Source organism: Squalius cephalus (assembly GCF_949319135.1).
Source record: "Squalius cephalus genome assembly, chromosome: 10".
In the NCBI taxonomy this organism is placed as follows: domain Eukaryota; kingdom Metazoa; phylum Chordata; class Actinopteri; order Cypriniformes; family Leuciscidae; genus Squalius; species Squalius cephalus.
This window is the reverse complement of record NC_137131.1, coordinates 29,753,449-29,775,915: the sequence shown is the minus strand read 5'-3', so window position 1 is coordinate 29,775,915 and position 22,467 is coordinate 29,753,449. Positions and strand designations below refer to the sequence as shown.

Here is a 22,467-nt window from a genome sequence, read left to right as displayed (position 1 = left end):
ACATTGAATTGTTCTTCCATACTCTCTCGCTAAGCCTGCCGAAGGTTGTTGATCCTTTCCCAGAACGGATGTCCAATTCGCAGTCTAGACTGTTGGAGGTGTCGACTGTGGAACCCAGATAGGTGAACTTTGTGACATTTGTCAGTATGCTGTTGTTGATGGTGATTGTGGGTGAGAGCATAGCAGGTTGGGCAAAGACCACTGTTTTTCCCAGGCTGATCTTCAATCCAAACTCCTCACAAGCAGCAGCAAAGGGGGAGCACATAGCCTGCAGCTCAGTCTCAGAGTTGGCAATGAAGGCGGCATCATCTGCATATAGGAGTTCCCGGCTACAGTACAGATACTGTACAGTACTCTAGCCCAATGATGTTTGGGGTGGCAGGGGGGAAATATGATCTAATCGAAGACTGTAACCGAATGTAGATCATAGACTGTAAAAAAATACACAAAATCTTTGTGTATGTTTATGTGAAGAAGAAAGTCATATACATCTGGGATGGCATGAAGGTGAGTAAATGATGAGAGAATTCTATTTTTTTTGGGGTGGACTATCCTTGTACTGCTTGTATCCAGTCACTGCTTTGTTACTTGTACTGCAACATGAACTGTTCAAAGAATCATTGCATCATTTAAAATGTATATGAATTTTAAATATGTATTCTGTATTTGCAATTGTGCATTTTGTATAGTAATGTATATCATGAGAATACTGTGCATTACATGTATAGTATGCAGTTAATGTTTTGTGGATTCTGGTCTTTCCTGTCACAACATAATTGCATCCAAGACTTTCACTTTGATACTTGTGTAGATGCTTTAGTGACAATAAAGAATGTAAATTTATTTGAATTCAAATTTTCAATTACATTCATTTAACTGGTTGTATAAGTCACAATTGAAACTGTTGATGATTTTTAAAATATATTTACAATTTTAAATGTTAGAAGATAGTATTAACTAAATAAAATAACTAAATAAAATTATCAGCATGATTAAAAAAAAAATTGGCAACAAGAACATTCTTTGTGTAACATATGTAATGAAATGCCCTTTGAGGTCTGTATCATCTGACAGCAGGCCACGATTGTAATTTTCATATTGTTTAAATTCCTCTTATTTAAGTGATCATTAATTTTGATGGTGTAAATGCATATGCTAACAATGAGTAGTGTGATGGCCATGGTTGCCAACCTTGGTTACCTGGTTGAAGTGAAACTTTCTTGACGGCTGAATATATCACACACGTATACTAGTATTCTCTTTAAATTTTAACAGCTCAACCTAATCAGAGCCTAATAACATGCCAAAAAAATCATCAAGAATAAACAAATATTCTCCGAAAACATTGGACACTATACAATATTTTATGTATTATTTACAGTACTTTAATGTACAATTACCTGAATAGACTAAATAGATATCTTGTGCTCATAAAAGCTTCTGTCGTCAAAGTAGTAGCAGCAGGTAAATACAGATAAAATAAAAAAAACAAACATAACTTAATATCACTAAAATGAAATAGAAAGCTGCGCTTACAGACGCTCACATCCACACATGTAAACACAACACTGACGTCTTTACTTCCAGGTCAAGAAGCTGTCAAAATCAAATCAAAAGTCAAAAACTCAGTAGCCAATGAGAACACACTGCTACTAGCCCCGCCCCCACGAGAGCAATGTGTCAGAACGGCAAACGAAAACTTCAGAAGTGTAAATGAAAACTCTGGAAGCACATTTGTAAGTTCAGATCAGCGATAGAAAGATGAGAAAACAGTTAGCAAAACATACAGTGTATTAAAAACGAAGTCAAAAAAATTGCCTGCGATTTATTCTTTTTCAGTTTCAAAGATATGTTATTCAGTTTCAATTTATATTTTCATTAGTTTCTTGAAAAGTTACGTTCATTATTATTGGCCCAAAAGTAATTCTATATAACTTTTGCTACTCTTTTCACGATATATTAGCTGCAAAACTAACTTGTGCACTTGAAGCTCAGTGGCGGCGAGAGAGAGAAAGGGGGTTGGGAGTGGGGGGGTGTTCAAAGGAGCCGTTTTATTAGCTGGCACCTAGCCAATGAAATGGGACTTATATTGATGTCACGTCCCCGGGGACGCTCGCAAACTCAGTAAACACCATACTAATAATGCATACTACAGAAAAGCAGATGAGCACAGAATATGTTTAATTAAGACAGTAGTATTAAAAGACCAAACTCAAGAAACACCATAGCCTACAAACGAAGCGTACAGAAAAGCAATTGAGCACAGAATATGAACGCAACGCGTTTAATTGAACGTTAAGCATTTTCCTCCCATAGAAAACCAAGAAAACGCTTAATGAGGCTTAATGGACCAACAGTTATAACAATTTTTTTTTTAAAAACACACAATTCGTAATACATTATTTAAAAAAACACAGGCAGCAGGCTTATTTGCAATAAATACATATTGCTTTCTTTATATTTATTTATATTACAAGTTTGTGTCTGTCATTGTATTTCTGTGAATGGCATTTTACATATTTGTGACTACTTGTCTGCTGCTTCAAATTAAGAATACAGGTTTGTGTACGAATATTTATTGTACAAGTTCTCAAATTCACATCTACTTGCTCTCGAGTTTTGCTACTCTTTTACCTTCATAGGTTTGTCATTTACAAAGGCTCTGAAAGTGATTTTGAAGCATTTGCTTTATATATGAACTGTTTAAGACCTTCAATCAAATTCACATATCATGTGGGTATCACTAATGTCAATTTCTTGGACACATGCATATCAACTGTTCATATACAAATTGTCTCTACTCTGTATAGAAAAGATACAGCAAAGAACAGCCTCCTTCATGCTAAGAGTGCTCATCAAATCCACTTAAAACATGGGTTACCGTTTAGCCAAGGTTTAGCCATTTTAAGACTCCACCGTATCTGTTCTAAGAAACAGGATTTTGAGGCTAAAGCTCAGAACCTGTATACAGATTTCAAATCACGGGGATATTCTAGTAAGTGTCTCGATACTGCACCTGAGAATGTTCGTATTTTACATGCACAGGAAGAAAGCAACTTTATCACAAATAATAGAAAGAAGAGCTTCTCATGTGCTTTCAAATCCACATATAGTCCATTGAGAATAACATTAGGAGGATTATTAAGTCATTGGCACATAATTCAAAAGCGATCCTCAGTTGAGTATCCTCCACCATTGAATATATTCAATGATAACCACTTTTTGTGTCTTCTAGGAGCTCTAGTCTGAGGAACAAGCTTGTTCATGCAGACACTCACATCTCTTCTCCGACTACTCTTGTCGATGCCCAGGGTAATTTTCCATGCTTTAATTGTACTTATTGCACTAAATATGTCAAATGTAAATCATTCACACATCCTTCTACACTAAAAACATACAAGATTAGACAATTGATTACTTGCAAGAGTACATATGTGATCTATATTATCATCTGCTCGTGTTCACTGTTATATGTACTGTAGGCAAAACGACACGTGTATTACGCACAAGAATCATTGAACACACAAGTGCCATTTGAAGACTGGATGATACATCCTCAATCTATCGCCACGTTAAGTTTGCCAAACAGTCTTTGTCTGACATGAAGTTCCCTGGCATCGAGAGGATTCTACCTCATAGAAGAGGCGGAGATAGAGATAAGAAATTGTTGCAAAGGGAGGCCTTCTGGATCTCTGAACTTAAGTCTTTATTCCCTGATGGTATGAATGAAGAACTAGAACTTTCTATTTTTAGTAAAAGGGTTTTTTTTTTTTTTTTCGTGTGCTTTGTTCTCTTATATGCATTGTTCTCTTACGAGAGGTCTCTCGTACTGCGTAATATCTTACGCTAGGGGAAAATCTCTTTTCTGCGAGATATTGAAGCCAAATATTATCCTTAATTTTGAAATAATGTAAAACGCGTTGCAGCAGCATGCAGACATAGGCGAGACGGCTCGCGCGCCCATTGGCTGCCCTGCGGCAACTGCAGCAGCCTATCGAGAGAGGCCCCTCGTGACGTCAGATCCAATGGGGGCGCTTCGCGCCCACTACGTCACGTCCCGCCGAAACGGACGTGGCTTGGGCCTATAAATACAGCTCGACAGGCTGATAGAATCTGATTTTTCATCTCTTCAGCGAAGCTCTCACATCGCTGGATCCGGAGAGGAAGACGCCGCGCCATTTGAGAAAGCCTTCTGCGGGACGAGCCTTCGCATCTGAAGCCGCTGGCCGACAACTCACCGCCTTCAGTCGCCGTTCCTGCTACGCTATCCGGCGTATAATATCCTTTTCTCTGCTAGTGTGTGTTCGCCGCTGCGACGCACACTCCTTTTCTAAAAGAGCCGAGCGTCTTTTTCAAGATGCCTCGCACCTTCTGTGGCTCGTGCCGAGCCCCACTCAGCGACGGGGACCACCATGTCATCTGCGTTTCCTGTGTGGGTGAAGATCATGCAGCTCTCGCGCTCGCTGACGGCGGCTGCCCTCACTGCGAGCTATTGCCCATGGTGACTCTGAGGACTCGCCTGGCATCCTTCACCGAGTCTGCACCTCTGCCCGCTGCGGTGCCGCGCCGTAAAAAGCGCCGTGCTCAGCGTGTCCCGGAACCTCCTCCAACCCGTGGAGGCTCGCCGGTTTGCCCGCCAGCTTCTCCGCCTGCTTCGCCTGAGTCTCTCACTGCCGGACAGCGGCCGCCGTCTGCCGCCGCTTCCGCCATCGGTGACGATGAAGAAGCCGCGTCTGTAGAGGATGACAGCTGCTCTATCCTGGCGTCGGGCAGTGAGGATTGATCGAGCTCTGTGGATCTCGCCCCCTCTGCTCGCGAGCCTTCCGGGAAAAGGGCCAGCACTGAAGCAGAGCTGATGCGTCTGCTCACGCAGGCCGTAGCGAGCCTCGGCCTTGAGTGGTCGGTGCCCGCGGAACCTGCGCACAACCGGCTGGATGGATGTTTCCTGCAAAAGGACCGTGTCTCGCAGTCTTCAAGGCCCACGCCTTTTCTTCCTGAGCTTCACGAAGAAGTCGCGAAGTCCTGGAACGCCCCCTTCTCAGCCAGGGTCCGTACCTCTGTTTCAGCAGCATTCTCCGTGGTGGATGGTGCTGAACACAGAGGGTATCTTTCTCTTCCTCCGGTGGAAGAAGCTGTAGCGGCCCATCTTTGCCCGCCCTCTGCTGGACGGTGTGCCAAGACGGCGCTTCCTTCTAAAGCCATGCACAGTCGCGCTTACACCGCCGCTGGACAGGCTGCATCTGCGTTACACTCGATGGCCATTTTGCAGATCTTCCAGGCCGATCTTCTCCGTAAGCTGAATGAGGAAGGACCGGAAGCTATCAGCGTGCCGGACTTGAGAAGCGCCACGGACCTGGCTCTTCGCGCCACTAAGTCCGCTGCATAGGCCATAGGGCGGATCATGGCTTCTCTCACCGTAGCGGAGAGACACTTATGGCTCACGTTCTCTGAGATGCCGGACTCTGAGCGCTCCGCATTCCTCGACGCCCCCATCTCTTCTGCCGGCCTCTTTGGATCATCCGTCAAAGATTTCGCGGATAGATTCGCTGAGGTGCAGAAAACGTCACAGGGCATGAAGCACTTTTTGCCTAAGCGCTCCAGCTCCGCGGCAGGCCGCTCTAGACAGCCGTCTGCTCGAACCTCCCAGCCGCAGCCCGCCGCCGCTTCGCAGCGTCGACAGGCCCGGGACCCAAGACCACGCTCTCGCTCTGCTGGCCGCCGTCCTCCGCCGCGTGGGCCCCGGCCTAAGATTGAGGTAAAGCCCGAGGCCTCAAAGTCTTCCTAGCCAGCCTAGGAAAATGACGGTGTTCATGTCCCGCTGCGGCCAGACTTTCACCAAAACTTCTCGCTCGTTCAGTTCCAGAAAATGTGACTGTTCCAGTGTATTCTGCAGTAAACAAGCCGGTACCACAGCCCGTTTGCCAGCACACAAACGCCGTTTTTACGGCGACCCAGATAAATCCCATAAAGAGTGTATTTTCTGGTATTCCGGCCACGGCCGATGGTGTTATGAGTGTAGTAAAAATGCCCACAACCCAGTGTCCATTCCTACACACAAGCACAGCCCGCCACACTCCAGGGCTCGCACACATAAAATCGACTCATATCGATTGTGCATTAAATGTAGTGAATGTGCCCACGACCCAATGCCCACAAACACTACACACTGCATGTCCCACGGTTTCTGTAAAAACTAAACCAACACACATACAGTCAGCTCAAGCCGACGGTGTTTTCAGTGTAGTAAATGTGCCCGCTGTCCCGTGCCCACATTCACTCACAGACATGACAAATCCTACGGGGTTTCCCCCACTCGCTCTCCCCCGGCAACCCGCTATAGGAGAGTCGAGCGCGGGCAGGCTGCCCGCTGTGATCAGCGCCCCCCCCCCCCCCCCCCCCCCCGCCTCGAACGCTACAAGCGCGACGTTTGTGTTACAGCACACCGAAGCTCTCCGGTTGCCACCATGTCGCGACCAGAGCCCAGATTTCATTTAACCCCTAGCTATTCATGCAAGTGCATGGGCAAAGCTTCCCGGGGTATCAGAATGGGTGCTGAACATTATAAAGAGAGGCGATTCGCTACACTTCGGCTCGAAGTAGCACATCTACTTCGATCTGAAATAGCGAAACTGTTGAGCAAAGGGGCTATAGAGCCTTTATCTCAAGCTCAGAGCGAAGGGGGTCTATACAGCAGATATCTTCTGGTACCGAAAAAAGATGGGGGTCTCAGACCCATTCTAGATCTAAGACAGCTGAACAACGTGCTTTCGAAACGCCGGTTCAGAATGCTCACAACCAGGAAAATCCTCTCACAAATTCGCCAAGGGGACTGGTTTATGTCAGTAGATCTGAAGGACACGTATTTCCAAATACAAATAGCGTCACGTCACAGTGATTTTTGAGATTCGCCTTGGACGCGGCGCTTGCACCCCTGAAACTTCAGGGCATGCGAGTTTTGAATTACTTGGACGATTGGCTGATTCTAGCTCGATCACACTCAGAGCTCATAGAACACAGGACCATATTACTCGAACATCTAGGTCTCAAAGTCAATTGGGCGAAGAGTTCACTGTCTCCCAGTCAGAGAATATCTTTTCTGGGCACAGAACTGGACTCGCTGTCTATGACAGCACAGCTATCGCCACAGCGCAGACTGAACATTCAGCGCATGACGAAATCCTTCTGCTGCGGCACTATAGTTCCTCTCAGAAGGTTTCAGAAAATGCTGGGTCTCATGGCCTCAGCATCATCAGTACTCCAGTTGGGTCTGCTTCGCATGCGCCCACTGCAGTTCTGGCTAAAAGCGCGAATACCGCCTCGAGCGTGGGCCTCCGGTCTGTTTCGCCTCAAGGTCGATCAGGTGTAAGCCTGGGGACTTCCTCGAGTGTGAAGGTGGTGTCTACGGACGCCTCCACCTCGGGATGGGGAGCGTTGCTCGAGGGCAGACCGTTCTTTGGCCAGTGGTCAGAACGGGAAAGGCTTCTACACATAAACTGCCTGGAAATGATGGCAGTCGACAACGCGCTGAGGCGCTTTTGTCCCCAGATAAAAGGACACCACGTCTTGGTCCGTTCGGACAACATGTCGGTGGTGGCCTATATAAATCGCCAAGGAGGTATCGGGTCCCAAAACCTTTACAGGCTGACGGAGCGCCTCCTGGTTTGGGCTCAGCACAATCTGTGCTCGCTGAGAGTAGTGCACGTGCCAGGCCACCTGAATCTGGGAACAGACAGACTGTCCAGAAACAATGTTCCGGCAGGAGAATGGTCCCTACACCCACAGACAGTCCATCTGCTGTGGAAGACATTCGGCAGAGCAAAGATAGACCTGTTTGCGTCTCAAGAAAACGCTCACTGTCCGGAGTTTTTCTCCAAGAGCAGGGATGCGCTGGCCCACGTCTGGCCCCGCTGCCCGCTCTATGCTTTTCCCCCCGTCACGCTCCTACCTCAGGTATTAGAGCGAATCAGGGAAAACGGATGCTCAGTGCTACTTGTGGCTCCGTTCTGGAAGAACCAGGCTTGGTTCCCAGTTCTGATGCAACTGACAAGCACTGCCCCATGGCCAATACCAGTGAGGAAGGACCTCCTCTCTCAGGCCAAGGGCTCGATCTGACATCCTCGCCCAGAGCTGTGGTCCCTACTTGCGTGGGCCATCAACGGGTACCCGCTAACCTCCCGGTGGGAGTGTTAAACACGATCACGCAGGCTAGGGCCCCGTCTACTAGACGGCTCTATTCCTCGAAATGGTCTGTGTTTTCTAGCTGGTGCACAGCTCGTGGTATATCACCACCGGACTGCGGGGTGACGGAGGTTCTCTCCTTACTGCAGGAGCTACTGGATAAGGGCAGGACCCCAACCACGCTCAAGGTCTATGTGACGGCTATAGCGGTGTTTACTAAACCGACGCTTGGCCAGTCTCTTGAGAGAAACGATCTGGTCATCCGCTTCCTTAGAGGAGCTAGGAGGATGAATCCTCCCAGACCTCCCTCAGTCCCCATGTGGGAACTTTCTACGGTTTTGGAAGCCATGAAAGGTGCCCCATTCGAGCCAATCCATTCAATAGATATCAAACACTTGTCTTTCAAGAGCGCGACGTGCATGGAATTTGGGCCAAATGACTCGAAAGTCATACTCAAACCAAGGCACGGGTACGTTCCTAAATCCCTCAACACACCGTTTAGGGCTCAGGTCATTTCGCTGTCAGCCCTGCCGGTCTATAATGAGGAAAAGGATGCGAGCTTCCTTTGCCCGGTCAGGGCATTAAGGGCTTATGTGTCTCGCTCGAACTGTCTTCAGACAGACAGAGCAGCTCTTTGTTTCATTCAGCGGACGTTCTAAGGGACTAGCTGCGTCGAAACAGAGTCTATCCAGGTGGATAGTTGACGCTATAGCGCTGGCTTACACTTCTAAAGGTCCGTTCACACCAAAGACGATAACTATAAAGATAACGATAAAGATATAATTGTAAAAATCGTTCTCCATATTAAAGAATAACAGAGTTCACACCACAACTATAACGATAAAGATATGAGGAACGATATCGTTGGGATCACTTTCAGAACGATTTTTTTCCAGCTGTCGAACGATAAAACACTGACAGCCAATCAGAATCCATTCTAATTTAAAGGTCTCGCGCATTTAAAATGGATCTGGATCATCCGGGCGCGCGCGTGCTTAAAATAAAAAGACCGTTATCGGTCGCTGGTGTGGACGCATTTATAGTTATCTTTATCGTTATCTTTATAGTTATCGTGCTTGGTGTGAACGGGCCTTAAGGGCCTGCAGTGCCCGTTGGGTGTCAGAGCGCACTCCACGAGAGGCATGGCCTCGTCATGGGCTTGGTCTAGTGGGATTGCCTTGCAGGATATCTGTATGGCGGCAGGCTGGGCCTCCCCGTCTACATTTATAAGGTTTTATAACCTAGAGGTTCCCGCTTTGCAGGCTAAGCTGCTTTCGGTCTAGTAAATCAGTAGTGTTTGCCCCGATGCTATCGGCCAAGAATACTGAAACTGCTTGAGCGTCGCTTGCTGATCGATTAAGTAACTCTATGGGCAGGGTGTAAGACCCATAATATTCTTCAGTCCAGGCTGAGTTTTTCGCCCTGACTGTGTGGAACACTGTTTATATGATTAGCTCCTTATAGAATGCTACTTATTACGGGAATGATGCTATTCTAGCCCCTCTTCCCGGACTATCTGCGAGTCCCTGGTGATTATGCACTATATGAGCCCCGGGCACCTGCCCTTGGGACTTTGGTGACGGATCTCAGCACGCACAGCGTTTTACACTGTGTTCCCCTAGCGTAAGATATTGCGCAGTACGAGAGACCTCTCGTAAGAGAACGTACTCGGTTACTAACGTAACCTCGGTTCTCTCTAGAAGAAGCTGTATTTATAGGCCCAAGCCACGTCCGTTTCGGTGGGACGTGACGTAGTGGGCGCAAAGCGCCCCCATTGGATCTGACGTCACGAGGGGCCTCTCTCGATAGGCTGCTGCAGTTGCCACAGGGCAGCCAATGGGCGCGCGAGCCGTCTCGCCTATGTCTGCATGCTGCTGAAACACGTTTTACATTATTTCAAAATTAAGGATAACTTTTGGCTTCAATATCTCGCGGAAAAGAGATTTTCCCCTAGTGTAAGATATTACGCAGTACTCATTCCCTCTTCTAGAGAGAACCGAGGTTACGTTAGTAACCGAGTACGTTTTAATACTCCTTTTTTTGTTGTTGCTATAATTGAATACCTGTAATATTTTGTCATGCATGTCAATTATCAGACTCTCTTGGAGCTCCACCTGTCATAGAGTTGTACTTGTGATAATGAATTTCAGCTGATGACCCCTAAATGCTAATTTACCAACAAAAGGGTGAATGTTTGTTGCAGAGTGTGCACTGAAGATTATGAGGCGCCACGTAGGATTTAAATCAAACTTCGCTTATCAATACATACATAACCCACGTGCATATACACCTATAAATTACTCGCATATACATGTATACTATTGGATGTTCAAAATACATATATGAAATACACGTGCACACTAATATGAAATCCATACCAATACATATTATGTTAGTCATGAATGCATATACACTTGTGAATAACTTGCATATACATATAAACTTGACGCACGCATACACCTATAAATACTCGCATATACATATAAACTTCCATGCATATAAACCTATAAACACTCGCATATACATATAAACTTCCATGCATATACACCTATAAACACTCGCACATGCATAAACTTTCATGCATATACACCTATAAACACTCGCACATACATATAAACTTCCATGCATATACACCTATAAACACTCGCATATACATATAAACTTCCATGCATATACACCTATAAACACTCGCACATACATATAAACTCGATGCTGGCATACACATCCATAAAACACTCGCGCATACATAACGTGGATGTGTGCTTTGTGTATATATGTATATGCGAGTGATTTCATATGTGTATGTGCGTGAACTTTTCAGTGCAAACGGAAGGCATTTCAGTGTAAAAGGAAGGCATTTCAGTGTAACCGGAAGGCATTTCAGTGTAAAAGTCATTTGTGTCATTTTGATAGTTTGTTTTCCAATTTGAAATGAAATAAGCATAAACGAGAAAACGGCCCCTTTATTCGTTTTTTCGTAAAAAAAAAAAAAAAAAACGAAAAAAAACGAGATTTCGGCTTGATTTTTCGTTTTTTAGTTCACAGGCAAAAAACGAATAAATTGCTTCAAAATTCGTTTTCCACATGTGGGCGACCTGACACGCCCCCTTCCGCCGATTGGTCAAGCAAGTCTGAGCATGTGACGTCATCAGTTGTCGTTCGGGTCTGTTCTACAGAATAATAGTCCTCTACTATGGCTACAGATTCTTAAACTGTACAGGGCAGGTCCTATTGGGCTTTCTTCTGTGCAACTTTACGCGTTTCACAGAAATCTTTACATCAGAGATATTAATTATTAGTCTGCCACCAGCCTGTTTTATTTAGCTGTGCGGAGTTAAATCTGTGTGGTGAAGCTGCACTTGACAGCGCCGAGCGGGAGAGGCTCACTGACCAACAGTCAGCAGTCAGAACTTTTCTTTTCTTTTCAAAAGAAAGTCATTTGTGCGTACACGGAATTAACCTGCCTTTTTGATAGTTTGTTTTCCAATTTGAAATGAAATAAGCATAAACGAGAAAACGGCCCCTTTATTAGTTTTTTTCATAAAAAAAAAAAAAAAAGCCTAAAGCCTCTTACGTTGTTGATTTATATTTCAAACAAGAATTCGACATTTGCTCGCAATGTTTTTCTTACAAAAAACCTCATCATTTTGCAGGACAATTGTCAGTATACAGTATATAACACAGATAGAAGGGTGCCAATAAATCTGTGGTGATATACAACACGCTTTAAGAAAAGTTTATTTCCATCACACTGTAAAGTGTTTTTAGATATTAGCCTACATATAGATTACATATACCAAAGATTTTACATATAAACTGGGTCAGCATACTGGTAATTACAGTTAGTACCATGGGAAGTAGGGGTGCTGATGTGACCCCTGGAGTGGAGCCCACACTGTAAAAAATATTTTCATGATTTGTTATCACAACTTTTAATCTTTTGTCAAATCAACTTAGATAATTAATGTGGTTCAGATAACATATATTTTGAAGTTCTATTTATTAAACCATAATCTTTTGTCAAATCAACTTAGATAATGTTGTTCAGATAACATATATTTTGAGTTTCTATTTATTAAACCAATCTCTTTGTTGCATTAACTCAATTTTTTAATTTCAATGAACTCAAAATTTTAAGGCAACCAGGTAACTTACATTTTTAAGTTAAACCTTTAACTTAAAAATGTAAGTTACCTGGTTGCCTTAAAATTTTGAGTTCATTGAAATTAAAAAATTGAGTTAATGCAACAAAGAGATTGGTTTAATAAATAGAAACTCAAAATATATGTTATCTGAACAACATTATCTAAGTTGATTTGACAAAAGATTTTGGTTTAATAAATAGAACTTCAAAATATATGTTATCTGAACCACATTAATTATCTAAGTTGTTTTGACAAAAGATTAAAAGTTAAGATAACAAATCATGAAAATATTTTTTTACAGTGCATGAACAAATATGGTTGGGGATAAAAGTTCACACAAACAAAACCAAAAAACTGTGGTGTTTAGCCTATAGGCATACATATTACGTGTGTTTGTTTTTATTTATGCTGTATTATAAAATACCCATATTATAACAAATAAATATTTGGAAATTGCCCTTTAAAACGAAGGCTCAGTTTGTGGTTCACAATTATTTGATTAAAAACAACAAAAACAATAAAACAAAGACAAAGTCACTTATATTAAACACTTTTTTATTGATTTTTTTGTTAACAGAAGTTATCTTGCACCTTTAATTGCCTTCGCTATCGTCCTGTCAATCATCTGTCTCATTCTCGCGGGTCGCGGCTATGATTACAGTTTCAGTAAAAATGTATTTCACCATCATCGGTACCCACCCTCAGCCGATTGGCATTACAGTATTTGCAATCACCATCCCGTGGCAAAACGGAGCGTCTAAAAGAAAAGTTCTGACTGCTGCCTGAACATTGGTCAGTGAGCCTCTCCCGCTCGGCGCTGTCAAGCGCAGCTTCACCACACACAGCTAAATAAAACAGGCTGGTGGCAGACTAATAATTAATATCTCTGATGTAAAGATTTCTGTGAAACGCGTAAAGTTGCACAGAAGAAAGCCCAATAGGACCTGCCCTGTACAGTTTAAGAATCTGTAGCCATAGTAGAGGACTATTATTCTGTAGAACAGACTCTTTTTTTTTTTTTTTTTTTGCCTGTGAACTAAAAAACGTAGCCTGGGTTTCCCCATACTGCCTTGCTCGCAGCGCGATTCTATTCACGCTGCTAGGCAGTCTGGACACCATGGGACAATTTTTCCCCTGAAAAAGGGAACCAATCACAGAACGGGGAGGGAGCAGCAAGATGATGACGACACCGAAGCAGTTTGTTTATATCAGACTCGACGTTACCTTCTACCCTCATGTTTATCTTTCACAAACGGTAATATTCGCTAAACGCCATCGTGTACAAATAAATCTTTGACCCATCGTCTTTTTCCTCGTCGAATTTCTCTCACTCTACATACGTCATCTGGTATAATTGAAGCGATTGGCTATGAGCTACATACAGGCGCATTTGATAGACATTCATAGCGCCCAATAAACGGCTCTGGGCATTCGTAAACCACGCCTCAAATACGAGAAAATGCGCACGTAGTTCCCAGACCAAGTCTCATTGAGACTTGGTCTGACGTTAGCCAGGCTATAAAAAACGAAAAATCAAGCCAAAATCTCGTTTTTGTTTTTTTTTGTTTTTTTTTTTTACGAAAAAACGAATAAAGGGGCCGTTTTCTCGTTTATGCTTATTTCATTTCAAATTGGAAAACAAACTATCAAAATGACACAAATGACTTTTACACTGAAATGCCTTCCGGTTACACTGAAATGCCTTCCGTTTGCACTGAAAAGTTCACGCACATACATATGAAATCACTCGCATATACATATATACACAAAGCACACATCCACGTTATGTATGCGCGAGTGTTTTATGGATGTGTATGCCAGCATCGAGTTTATATGTATGTGCGAGTGTTTATAGGTGTATATGCATGGAAGTTTATATGTATGTGCGAGTGTTTATAGGTGTATATGCATGGAAGTTTATATGTATGTGCGAGTGTTTATAGGTGTATATGCATGGAAGTTTATATGTATGTGCGAGTGTTTATAGGTGTATATGCATAGAAGTTTATATGTATTTGCGAGTGTTTATAGGTTTATATGCATGGAAGTTTATATGTATATGCGAGTATTTATAGGTGTATGCGTGCGTCAAGTTTATATGTATATGCAAGTTATTCACAAGTGTATATGCATTCATGACTAACATAATATGTATTGGTACGGATTTCATATTAGTGTGCACTTGTATTTCATATATGTATTTTGAACATCCAATAGTATACATGTATATGCGAGTAATTATAGGTGTATATGCACGTGTGTTATGTATGTATTGATAAGCGAAGTTTGATTTAAATCCTACGTGGCGCCTCATAGAAGATAGTGATGTGTTGAAACGTTTGATCCTGTTCATTTGTTTTTAATTCACTTTGCACTTTTTGCACCATGCAATCCAGAAAATAAAAAAAATGTTTTGATAGACTTCTATAGTCTGTACTGAATTCAGTGCGCGGCCAGCTACCTTCTTGCTCGTTTTCCATATCTCTTTGGCTCCACGCACCTGAAGAAAACTGATTTTCATTTTAAAATTTAGAGCGCAACCATTTCTTATAGTTTTCATACATTTTTAGCATACCATTTATTGATTTATGAATGTATAGTCATGTTTTGAAAATGATTAGTTCATAATTAACTAATAACATATAAGTGACATAACTGAATTAACAAAACATTCATAAAATGTTAGCATATAACTTATTAATCATTTATGAATGCTTAGTCATGTTTTGTAAATTATTAGTTCATCATTAGCTAATAACTTATAAATGACTTATAACTAAACATAAAGTGTTACCATGAGTCATGCACAGTATAATGTAACTGGCAAAAGGTTGCTTTAACCCAGTAAGCAAAAACACATGCAAATCTAAATAAACAGTATAACTTAAATACCATATTAGGCTGTTTCTGCAACTACGGTCACTTTTAAGTCCCAGGAGTGAAATTTTAGATTTATGTTAAAATTTGTCATTTGATGTTTCATAAATATAAATGTAGTGTCAATACACATCTTGACATAAAAAAATAATTAATAAATAATATGATTTAATGTAAAATTATGAAGCATTTATAGGTCCAAACACCATTTTTGCTCATGTCCCACACCCGTGGTTTCAATGTTGAGATACTTAAAATTAGCTCATTCTTTTACAATATGACATTATTTCAAATGGAATTGTTTAATATACAGATTCATTTACAGCATCTTAAAATTCTTTGTATTATTTACTGATCATTTTTATGATTTTTTTAACTAAATGTACCTGTCCCACACTTTTGAGTCCTTACCGCAACAATGAAAAAAAGCTTTTATTATGAAATTTTATCGAACACAAACAAGTCTAGTTTCTATGGAAACAGAAATTATCACTTGAGCACATTGCTTACAGACTGGGCCACCACACTACCTCACTCACAAGATACCAAAAAATAAGGTAAACATCATCTTTTCTGCTCTAGTATTTATTGTGCGTCCTTACCATTCAGCTTAACAATTGTGTATTTTTGAACTACATTTTAAAAATAAATGTATATTACTGTTGAGTTCATGTATATTAAGATGCTTAGAGTCAAAACTAATGTGGTAGGCCTTGTTAGCTGCCAATTAGCTAAAATATTAGCAAAAATGTCATTTCCGCAACATGTCTTTACCGCAGCAAATTTAGGTGTTGCGGTAAAGACCTTGTGTTGCGGTAGAGACAAATTCAAGGTTTACTGTATATTAAATGACAAATATTCAGTATATTATTAGTACTGAAGTATATATTAGTATATATATATTAGTATATATATAAACATGCCATTTTTTACATAAATTTTTTTTTTGTCCTTACCGACACAAGATGTCATTACCGCAGCACTGCTCTATTTTCATTTTTTTCACATTTTCATTTGCAAAAAAAATATTTTTACACTTAAGTTGAGATGATTAACACATTGAAATTGCAACATCTGTCATAAAAAGTTAATTATGTTATCTTTTGTGTGTATGGAAACAATTGACATCTAAGGTTACTGTAAATTTTTTACATGGCATAGAAAAAAACATGAAATTCTCTATTTTGTATATATATATTTTTTTTATATCAGTATTTACAAAACTGCATCAAATTTGAAAAAGCTATTTACATATATTAAATTTTTTTATAGAAATTACTAAAGAAAAATGTATAAAATGAACGTTATTGTAACATTGCGGTAAGGACACTTTTTAAGAAGATGACCCGAAAAACGTAAAAAATAAACATGTTCCAGATTAAAATCTTAACGACTACATTTTATTTTGTGTACATTTTTATATGTATTATAGACTGTGATGGTTAAAATTGAAATTCATAGAGGTTGATTTTTTTTTAAATTGGGATAGTCAAAAGTGCCCGTAGTTGCAGAAACACCCATTAACAGATTTAATAATGGCAGAATTAGGATCTTTGTACATTTTTTTTACTTTGCTTTAGGTCTAGCAAACTACTATCTAGCAGTGATTGATTTCAAGAATTTATTGTAAACACATGAGAAATGCTAAAAGATAAATTTATCAATTAAAGTAATAACTCACCAACTGCTGCTGATATAGATGAGATGAAGAGAAGTGCAGAAAATTGCATACTGAAGATATTTCAGCCTTAGGAGTATGAAAAAACAAACAGACAAACAAAAACAATAAAAACATTCACAATAAATTACATAAAAGGGTTAATAAATTGATAAATCGCATTTTCCTTGAGCTTTTGACATATAAGAGGTCATCATACTATAAGAATATCCTGCAAGTTTCAGAACTGAAAACTTCCTTGATAGTCCAAAAACAGCTTTTATTGAAACCAAGCACAGAGAATGACTCATTTTGGAATGCGTCTATTTATAGGTGAAAGTAGGTAGGTAACATGTAGTAGGTAAATAACATACGTTACGCTAACACTGGATCGAGCAAACATGCCTTGCGCAGTGCAAAATGTTGCGCAGTGCCAGGTTTTGGAAAAACACAGTCGCTGCATAACCTTCCTTCTGATGCTAGATTTGCAGAGAGACTGAAATAAAAAAAAACTATGCTGTGCCTTCTTTATTGGATCCAACAGGAACGGTGCAACTATTTGACTTTATGTGAGTAAAAAAGTTTTTACTGTGTCACTATTGCTTTGTTACATTTGATATGTACTGATTATGTGTACGCAGAGGTGGGCAGAGTATCCAAAAACTGTACTCAACTAAAGGTACTAGTACTTATAGCAATATTTGCTTTAAGTAAAAGTAATAATCTTAATACCGGTAGTTACTTGAGTAAGAGTAAAAAAGTATCCAATGAAAAATTGGGTAACACTTTAGATTACAGCCCGGAAAGTACTGCGTAATTAAAATGAAAGTACAGTGTAACTTTCGGTAATTACAGTGTACCTATAAAGTACGTACGTGTAAGTATAGGGGAATAATATGTAAAGTTTTGGGAATAAAGGGGTAACAACCAGGAAAATAACAAATTATTTAGGCAAATTATTTAGACTAAGTATTTTAGAATCTTACTTTTGGGAGCAATTTAGTGAGTACATACACTGCACCTTTTTGTAATAATAGTGTATAAAAATACATAAAAGCTTTTTTTTAAATTACGGGGTACATATCAGTGCATTTATAAAGTAGGCTAATTTGTTATTATTGCAAAGGTGCACTGATTAAGTTTCAAGGCAAGTAAAACTATTGCAACTTTTAAAAAAAAAATGCTGGGTAAATATACTCTTGTTCCATGTAGTTACAGGGTAAGTATGACATTGCGGGCTGTAAATTAAAGTGGTGCTTCTTACCCTCTTGTTCAATGTAAGTACAATAAAAACACATGTAAACACACACAATCTGATATCACTTGGAAAACTTTATTTGAAAAACAACTTATTTCAAAACGGATTTACAGCACTTTGTTTCTCTTGCTTGGTTTCCTCCTCCTCTTGTTCCTCTTCTTCTTTTTCTTTCTTTCCACTGATAAATCTTAAGAAGGAATCCCATGACATGTCTTGCTATTCTGTATTATGTGTTAAAAGAAAATACAGTACAGAAATGTCCTCACCATTTACTCATCTTTTACCCTCATGTCATCCGAGATGTATACGAATTTCCTTCTTCAGATTAACACAAACAAAATTTTTTAGAAAAATAAATAATCTCTGTGAATGCATATAATGCAAGTTCATGTGTTCCTAAAAGTTGACAACAGCACATACAACAATAACTACAGTAATCCATACGACCCCAATGGATGAATCAATGTCTTCTGAAGTGAAACGATAAGCGTTTGTAAGAAAAATACCAAATATTTTAAATTTTTAAACTGTAGACAATCGCTTCCGACCAACTGTCATCTGCGCGTTCATGAGAGGGTTGAGTAAAGCGTGACGTCAGCGCACCGAAAAACCGAATTTCGAATTATTATTATTTTTTTAATGTTTTTATTATTGCTCACAACAAAATACAAACAATAGCAGATAATAATAATGAAAAACAAACCATGCAGAAGAACAGACACCAGTTCTCGCGCGAGTTTCACATCAAACTCCCGCGAGAATGCAATGAACGCTTAAAGCTTCACCAAACGCGAAGCCATTCAAGCCGACCAGCCGACTCTCATACACTCGCTGGTGACAGTTGGTCGGTAGCAAAAAGATGAGTAAATTATGAGAACATTTCTGGGTGTACTGTATTTTCTTTTAATACATAATACAGAATAGAAAAAGACTCCTTAAGATTAGGCTAATCAGTGGAACGATAGAAAAAGAAGAGGAGGACCAAGAGGAGGAGGAAGCCATGCAAGAGAAACAAAAAAGGACAAAACATGCTACTTTCTGTCAGGACTTTAGTATTTGAAATGAAGTTGATTTTAAAAAAATAATAAAGAATAAGAAGTGTAATATGTTGTAAATCTGTTTTGAAATAAGTTGTTTTTCGAATAAAGGTTTTCCAAGTGATATCAGATTGTGTGTGTGTGTACATGTGTTTTTATTGTACTTACCCTGTAACTACATGAAACAAGAGGGTAAGAAGCACCACTTTAATTTACAGCCCGCAATGTCATATTTACCCCGTAACTACATGGAATACTTACAGTCTAAATAATTTGCCTAAATAATTTGTTATTTTCCTGGTTATTACCCCTTTATTCCCAAAACTTTACATATTATTCCTCTATACTTACACGTACGTACTTTATAGGTACACTGTAATTACCGAAAGTTACACTGTAATTTCATTTTAATTACGCAGTATTTTCCTGGTTGTTACACCTTTATTCCCAAGACTTTACATATTGTTCCCCTATACTTACACGTAAGTACTTTATAGGTACACTGTAATTACTGAAAGTTACACTGTACTTTCATTTTAATTACGCAGTACTTTCCGGGCTGTAATCTAAAGCGTTACCAAAAATTGTACCCTTGAACTTGACGCACAACATAATGATAGCAATTGAGGCCTCTTGCGGTTCAAACGAACAGGGCTGGGCAACCGCGTTCTTCATCACAATGTGCGTCAAGTTCAAGTGTTACTCTTTTGGCGGAAATCAATGCGTACATCTTTTTAGTCAATAAAGTTTTAAATATGGATATTTTTCTTATACGAACGCATCACTTCACTTCAGAAGACCTTTATTAACCCCCGCAGATCCGTGTCGAGCACTCTAATCATGAATAGATGCGCTTTAATGGCCTTCCAAAGTCTAACAGCCATTATTAACCCTCTGAGGTCGGCTTGCTGGATTTTCTTCACATTGTAGAACTATAAACTTAAATTACTCCGTCATTTATGGTCATACAGAAAAAAGAAATATAAAAAAAAGAATCTGTGATATTTCTACTTTTGTATGTGTCCACTTACAATCAAATCAAAACATTGTGCTTTTGTAAAATAAAGAAAATAAACAGGGTGTGCGTTCTGCCTCTCCGTCGCGGTGAACTTTTTTTTCTTGAGCACGTCTATAAACTGAAACAAAACTCAGCGAATACTTGTCACACATTTATGAGCCATATACCTTTATAAACATTTAAGTGTGTACTTTTAAATGATCGGATTCAAACTGAAAACAAATATTCTCTGTTTAAGTAATTTGTATAAAACCAACAAGATGTCCAGCTTCTCAAACGCTTCCTAATTACTTTTAATTTGAACACGCCCACTCGCGCAAAAGATATTCACATGCAAATCTCCACATGGAACGCGATCGCGCTCATTACCTCAAAAACAAAACACCAAAACACTTCACAAGTCTCTGCTTTTCGTCGAGTTTGAAAGGCGCACCGTGAGCTTACATTGGATTTACATCAGAAGAAGAAGAACGCGATTTGAAGACAAGAAAGATGTAAGGTAAGAAATTCTTACATATTAGTTTGTTATTGTTGCATAAATTTCACATTGCAGTTGAACTGTTGCTGGATATATGGTGAATATTATAATATTTAAACCCGTGTTTACTGTTACTGTGTTTGTGGATATCTGCTCAAACGTAGATATGTATAGGCTATGGTAACCATAATGTTTTATATTTGAGCGTGATCGTGTTTGAATGTATCATATTTGATACATTCGAAAAGCAAAACGCACCAAACGGCTTCATGTTTTTACTATTATCTCATTTCATATCATCATAACGAATGGAAACATTTGAAGTAACATGATAATCAATATATTTTTCTCTAGCTTAGTTGTTACTGAAATATTTTGGAAGATTCAGTTCAGTTCAGTTCAGTTCAGTTTCTTTTTTTATACCCGTAGGTAAATTAAGTTCCAGAGAACAAGTTTAGGCAGTTGCTCACACATATAAACAATAAACACCATACACACAAAAACAGGACACTAAATCACACTAAAACAATTTACTCCATCTTAGTACTATTCATAAAATTAATCACTACTGGAACAAAGCTGTTTTTGTATCGTTTGGTTGTACACCGCAGTACTCTAAACCGTCGATTGGACGGCAGACACTGGAACTCATAATGCAGCGGATGCAGCTGGTCACTCAAAATTGAAATACCCATGCGCTGTACCTGCCTGGTATACAGCGAGGCTGGGTTCAGTAGTGGTTCGCCAATCAACCTACTAGACCATTTCACAATCTGGTTGATAGAGTTCCGGCTCTTTAAAGTCAAGTTCCCGTACCAAGATACCAGAGAAAAAGAAAGTACAGATTCAATAAAAGCACGATAAAACATACTCAGCAGTGTTTTCTCAATTTGAAATTTACACAGTTTCCTTAAAAAGAACAGACGTTGATGCCCCTTTTTGCACACCGTTTCACAGTTGGCTTCAAAACTCAACTTTGAATCAATGATTGTCCCAAGATATTTGTAAGACTGCACACACTCCACTGTTTCACCCTTAATGCACGTGACTTCATGCATATAGACATTCTTTCTGAAATCAATAACCATATCCTTGGTCTTCAGTATATTTAAATGAAGGTGAGATTCCTCACACCACTCAACAAAGTCATTAATAATAGGTCCATGACTATTCTCATTATTCTGAAGCAAACTGACGATTACAGTATTGTCTGCGTACTTCAAAACAACACGATTTTCCAAATGACTTTGGCACATATTTGTATAAAGAATAAATAGTAGAGGAGAAAGTACACATCCTTGTGGTGAACCAGTGGAGGTAGTAACCTGTGCAGAGATTGTGTTATTTATTTTCACTCTTTGTGTTCTCTCAGTTAAAAAATCTAAAATCCATCCGACTAAATTATTACTCAGTTTGAACTGTTCTAAAAGTCTACATACTAGGATGTGAGGTTGAATTGTATTAAACGCAGAGGAAAAATCTACAAATAGAAGCCTTGCATGAGACCCCTTCCCCTCCAGATGTTTCAGAAGCAGATGTATCAAGGTGACCGTTGCATCCTCTACACCTCTTTTTGATCTATAAGCAAACTGCATTGGGTCTAATAAACACTCAGTCGTCTTTAATATTTCCGATCTTACAAATCTTTCAAAAATTTTCATTAAAATAGATGTAAGAGCCACTGGTCTTAAATCATTTAAAGTCTTTGGACAACTAGCTTTCGGAACTTGGACAATCATTGCATCCTTCCACACCTTTGGAACATGCTGTACTCTCAAGGACTCATTAAAAATATACTGAAATACAGGACTCAATTCTT

At 39.8% G+C, this 22,467-nt stretch overlaps 1 long non-coding RNA gene across 1 annotated transcript in view; it reads right to left on the bottom strand.

Moving 5' to 3' along the window:
- Positions 1-22,467, bottom strand: part of LOC307165550 — a 159,520-nt gene that overhangs the window by 16,279 nt on the left and 120,774 nt on the right. Inside the window, exon 2 of the long non-coding RNA XR_013822499.1 lies at positions 16,882-16,947. This is a non-coding gene — a long non-coding RNA (uncharacterized lncRNA). The remainder of the gene's footprint in view (positions 1-16,881; positions 16,948-22,467) is intronic.